Here is a 6,294-nt window from a genome sequence, read left to right on the forward strand (position 1 = left end):
CAAAATTCAACGCTTACCTCGCTCCAACATTTCGATTGGATCCAGGTCACTAGTTTACTGCAGTACGAATTAATTACCCAGCGACAACGCGTCTTTTCGTATGATAAAAAATCCATCACATATATAATTCATCATGCGCCGTCCTCCCCACCCCGCGTTTAGATTTTATCGTTAGCGAAAAGGTAGACACATATTTAAAACGCATACACGAGACAGTAAATAGACTGCGGGAACTTCGGCAAAGCTTATTTTGTTTTGCTGTGTTTTATTTTTATTTTTATTTCGTGGAGTATCGGTTTCGTTTTTTTTTTTTTTTTTTCTATCATCTTTTCATTCCCTCTAAATCCTGACCATGGTAAAGAGAACTTCTTTCGCGTGTCTAATTCCATGTATATATAAATAGTATAATGCGAAAATTTTAACTCGCACTCCTTGTCAATTTGGGACACAATAAATAAAATGGGAGGTATTTTTGACGGTCGGTCGGGCTATTTCTCTCTCTCTATCTCTGTATCTCTCTCTTCTCTCTCTCTTCTCTCTCTCTCTCTCTCTCTTTCTTTCCACTCTGTTCTTTCTCTTCTCTCACTTTTGACGGAAGCGCAGATCAGCCGGAATTCCTTGACATGTAAAAATAGATGAATAATAATTAATTAATTAACCAATTAATTAATAATCCTTAACGATAACACTAAAGATATTAATAATACGATAACGATAAAAAAGAATTATAACGTCACGAACAAAATAGTGTATGGTGTAATGATAATTAGTGAAACGATATTAAGCGAAGATTTAAAAAAGAATTATATAGCATATATTTCTGACGACGATAAAATAAAGAATAGTAATAATCAAGAGCATGAACCCGTAACAAATATATATACATATATATATATATATATATATATATATATATATATATATATGTATAAATATATTAGCTTCTTCCTAATACAGTGCCGTTTACGCTATTTTTTACTGCAAAATAATAGATTAGGCTTATAACGTAGTACTTCTGGCCCAGCATAACGTTGCGTTCGCACAACACGGTGGCGCCAGGCAAGTTGGTCAGCCCTTTAATTTCAGAATAACAATTTGAAATGTAATTCTGGCTATTGCTTAAATGCCCTGACAAATATTCCCGATAGTTTGGTTTTTTTTTTCTCTACTCTGAAGATAACATAATGTTAGTTTTGTCAGTCGTAGGTTATACATTGGATTGAAAGAAAAGAGGATAAAGAATGCAGTTAAATTATTGTCAGCTCGCAAGAATATGAAACGTTATCGAATTTCTTTTATTGTTGGTTAGTTTCGTTTTGATAGATATGTATTTTCTGATTTCGTTGAAAAAGACGCATCGCATCGTCATGGTCATATATAAATATTGCGCTTTATGCAGCGGCAACTCAGCATAAAAGGTTAATGAAATAATAATAATAATAACAACAATAATAATAATAATATAAATAGTAATGTGTAATTAAAAATCTTATATTATTAACACACATACATATTATCGATAATTATTTAAGATAAAACAGCTATACACTATTTGTAACGTATATAAGCGTGAGAAAACAGAGAGAAATGGAGCGTGAGCATAGAAGGGGGACAAATCCAGAGAAAGAGAGTGAGCTAGAGGTAGAATAGACGTGCATGGTGTGTAGGCTCTAGGCTGACAATGAGGTAGAGATGCGGCGTCTGATGATGAAGAAAAAATGAAAATAAAAAAAATTTAGCAAAAGTAAAAAATGACAGAAAAGAAAAAAAATACGACAACAAAACGAACGTTATAATATGTACATGAAAAATGATAAAAGTACACAGTATAAATATCATGAGGCGATATGAAGAGTCGAATTTGAAATATAAAAAACAGAATGTACAGTAGCGCAGGCTGATAGTAGTGAAGGCATGCTGCGAACAGGGCGCAGTTTTATTATTGATATATTCATAGTAATAGCAGTATGTCATATTATACATATTGAACAAACAATTATCTACACATAAGGAGAGAGGCAGAAGGGTGGAAATGACTATTACCTTCCCCAATCGTCATACTTTACCTTATTTTTTCTCTTTCTTTTCATCTCTTTTTTCCCCCTTAATTCTTTCTCTTTATTCTCTCTCTCTCTCTCTCTCTCTCTCTCTCACTCTCTCTCTCTCTCTCTGTTCTATAAAATTCTCTCATTTCCATTTTTTTGAAAACTGCATCGCAACGCACGAATACATGAAAAAATAAAAGAAAAATATATGTATATAATCAAACACACAATATCAGGATGAATTATTAAAAACTATATCGTTAATCCCGCGCTCTGAGGCATTAACGAAGAATGGAAATTTCTTAAAGATTTGTCATCGCGCGCGGACGCGTAACAACGACGGTGATGATAATAATTCGTTTCTATTCTTCCAGTCCTCCTCCTCCCTGTCTCCCGCATCGTCCCCGAAAAAATTGGCGAAGCAGAATTCCAAATTCGTTCATTATATTCCGTGACACGCTTAATAATTTTTCTTTCGCTTTCTTAAAAGGTGCTCGTTTCGATCCGAATCTTCGGTGTTTATATTATAGGGAGGTGAAAAGGTATGGAGAAAGGGTTGGGAGGGTTTGGGGTAGGGGGAGGAGGTGTGGTATGAGGTGGTAAACACGAGGAAGAGAACAGTTTTTTGAAAAGTTGAAAAAAACGTCACACTTATAGCCAGCAGACTGCTGTTCATAGTGCCCTGTTATAGGGGGTTCCCCGGGCGGAAGGGCGAAGACGCGTCTCCTGCAGCGATTCGTTTCTAAACGTAATTTTCATTCATCGATCAGGTGCCTGTTTTACGCGACACTTAATTCGTAAGATTGTAATATTTTCAAATGCAGGCGGGAAATCGGGATGACCTTCTCACTTCATCATTATTATATTATAACAACATTGGAATATAGCTACAGATAGGTGACGATGTATAATAGGTACATACCTATCACAAGTTGATTAACCAGGCACCTTCTAAAGATTTGAAAGCTGTTTTCGCCCTCCGTCCACCGGACCCTAATCTATTTTTCAGAATACGCTATTTGTGATTAATACAATATATCTATATACATATATTAATATACATATACGTACACATTATATGTATATAGATATATATGAATAATATTTAAACAAATAATTAATAATAATAATAAAAATGAATATAAAACCACAAAAATACCTAGTACTGTATTGTTTATTATGAACATTATTCTATTGATTATTATTTATCACGTTAATAATATTAATAATAATAATAATAATGACAGTAATAATAATAATACTTATAGTAACATAAATAATAATAATTACCGCATTGAATACCATCATTATATATATATATATATATATAAAATATATTATATATATATATATATTTAGTATTATTAGAGAGTGAGGCTGCTACAATTACAATAATAATGAATTCCGTACGTTATGTACATTAGTAATGATTCATTTGACATCATATACATATTATGTGTATATATATGTATATATTACATATATATATATATATTATACATATATATATATATATATATGCATGAAATATACCGTCGTACAGCTGCGTTACCATAATGTCAATTTATTTTATTCAGTACACCTATATATATTATACTTATATATAATATAAATATAATAGGTATAATAAAACGTCAAACCGACTGCGTATAACTTATACATGTAATAGCGAAGCCTCTAACTCAAGAATTTTACATGTATTTTTCTTTCACAATTCCTTGCTAATTATCCTTGGAACGTTATTTATTGTAAAGTTATCACAGTTACTTTTTCCATGACAATTGGTTCTTGTTTGTTTTTTTTTTTTTTTCTTTTTTCTTCTCTCTTCGTAAAACAAATTGTACTAATACGTTGTTTTGTATATCATAGTAGGCATATAGATTGTACCATGAAATTATTAAGTAAAAATAAATTTGATTAGGTAATACTTAACTATTATATGTCGTCAACCTACGACGTCAAACCCGTCTGATCTGCATCCTGGATCAACCTTCACGGAACGCACAGGGACTACAGGAGAAAGATTTTCATACGCGATATATGTACAAGGTATATTTCATCGCCCACGAAGATGTGAGAGAAAAAAAACTGAAACACTGCCAAATCTAACAATCAGGTACACGGATGCAATTTTATTATCCCCGCATACCAACCCTTGACAATCGATAATATTCGCGGTGCGCCTAACGCCAGGCAATTCGATTTACGATACCTGTTGGTGGCTAGAAATTTTTCGCTAGCTGCAACAGGTGATGCGTGGTTGGTTGCCGTCGTTCAGGCGAAGTTCTGCATTTTTTTTTCTTCAACGTTTATATGTGTGTACTTACATAATGCATTGTTGTTAAATTTTACAGACATCTTACAACTGCTTGTTGGCTCGTTCGCCACGGCGATGAGAATCAACGTCGTGTTCGACGGAATTATCATAACCGACCGCGAATCAATTGAGTGTGAAAACTTTTTCACCGACCGCTGACTTCGCTTTCGCGTCAGCGAAATCTTCGATGGTCCGTTTTTTTTTTTTTTTTTTTTTTTTATCGACTCAGTCCGTGGCAAGGTTACTGCTTTTTCCAACTTAGGTATTCCTGTTCGAAATTTTAATTCCTTTCCCGCGGTTCAGATTAACAATAGTATATAGCGATATTTCAGAGCGAACTGTACAGATCTAACTCCAACTATGTACTTCAGTCATTTTAGATATTGTATATATTTTTAGCTTTTAATTCATTCGATCAATAATTAAAGAAGGTTGTTGTCTTTCTCAGATTCCACCCCATGATCCGTATATGGAGAAAATACGACCTACACAGGAGCATGAATTTATCCAGTTTGTTCATTACCAGCATAAATCACCATCGGGTAATTCGCCCCCGTTCTCTCGACCCAGAGTTGCAGGAAGCTTACAAGGTAATTGAGGTAATCTTCCAGGCAATCCACTCGCCCCAACAATGAGGCAATTTGTTTCAGAGGAAGAGTGCGCCAGGCGGTGGGTTGAAGTATACACATGTACACCTGCATGAAAAGGCCTCGCTTGAACGTAACACGTTATATTTAATCGTATAACAGTGATGAATCGATGCAGGCTGAGAAGCTTTGAGGCGCCGAGCTGTTTTTCTCTCCGCATAATTGAGAGAAAAGCTGCCGAGTACAAAAAGCATTTCGTATAAAGAATACGAAGCGACGTATCACAGCTGCTAACCCTGAAATTCCGGACGCGTCATTCTTTACTGCGGTGAATTGCAAATCGGTCCTGAATCACCGTGCGACGATGAAAAAGAAAGAAAGAAAAAAAGAAAAATCAAACCACCGTCCATTCCGCTTTCGGCTGTAAAAATCGGCAAGGCCGTCAGGGACACGTCCAGGAACACGCAGTTTTTTTTTACGACGGAAATTTACCGCCGTCGAAAAGCTGCCGCGTAGCATCGAGGCCGTGAGATGGCAAAGTCGAAATTAGGGCGGAGAGCGTTCTGGAACCCGGAGTCGCAGGAAGTACACCGAAACTTGCGGAAATTTTTCACCAACGGTTTTGCCTCCACTGCGCCGATCGTAAGTTCCCTCTATGTATCCTGTATATCCTTGTACAACTGATAGTACGATCGTGTTTCCGTTCTGTACGTGTACGCGATATTTTACATACACAGGGATGGATATTTATTTCTTTTACCTCGAGTAACGCGCGGCTCAAACCCGTCGGGTATACTTATACCGCAGGCAACTTGTAACATATGCAACGGGTCGATATGTAGGTACATACCTGTGCCCACGACGCGTGAGTTAGATTGTGAAAGCTGGCGTGTCCTGAACACGTTTTTTATTGTTTTTATTCCATTTTATTCCGGTCATTTTTTTTTTTTTTTCCATCGTTAAAAAGCTACACACCTTTTGACTCAAAGCCTGCTTTTGAACGCCTTTTCTAATACACACAGAGCCCTTATTTTCAATTCAAACAATGTGAAGCATTGGTAATGTTTTTTCTTTCCCCCTTACAGTTGTATTGCAGGTTCGAAAATTGGACAAGGATGCAGGATCGTGATACGAGGGGTTGAAGTTTTGCGACGGAAATTAAACGCGACGATAGCAACATCGCCCGAGGATACCTCGGATCGTCACGAATCCTTTGGGATAAAGGAGGAGGGTGCGGACGAGGCGAGGATCCTTTTTCGGGGGCTGCGCCAGCAGCCCGAGGGCTTACATGCGGGTTCAGATACGACGGAGACGAGGCTTTCGCACCGCCGGATGAAACCACGAC

General features: G+C 36.4%; 1 protein-coding gene and 1 long non-coding RNA gene across 2 annotated transcripts in view; both read left to right on the forward strand.

Moving 5' to 3' along the window:
• The window catches only part of LOC124308661 (semaphorin-1A), a 30,314-nt gene that overhangs the window by 23,128 nt on the left and 892 nt on the right, over positions 1-6,294 (forward strand). The gene's annotated exons all lie outside the window — the stretch shown is intronic.
• LOC124308672 (uncharacterized) lies at positions 925-6,148 on the forward strand. Its single transcript, XR_006909059.1, has 4 exons — positions 925-4,161; positions 4,811-4,952; positions 5,013-5,591; positions 6,035-6,148. It is a non-coding gene; the product is annotated as an uncharacterized LOC124308672 (long non-coding RNA).

Source organism: Neodiprion virginianus, chromosome 7 (assembly GCF_021901495.1).
Source record: "Neodiprion virginianus isolate iyNeoVirg1 chromosome 7, iyNeoVirg1.1, whole genome shotgun sequence".
Taxonomy (NCBI): domain Eukaryota; kingdom Metazoa; phylum Arthropoda; class Insecta; order Hymenoptera; family Diprionidae; genus Neodiprion; species Neodiprion virginianus.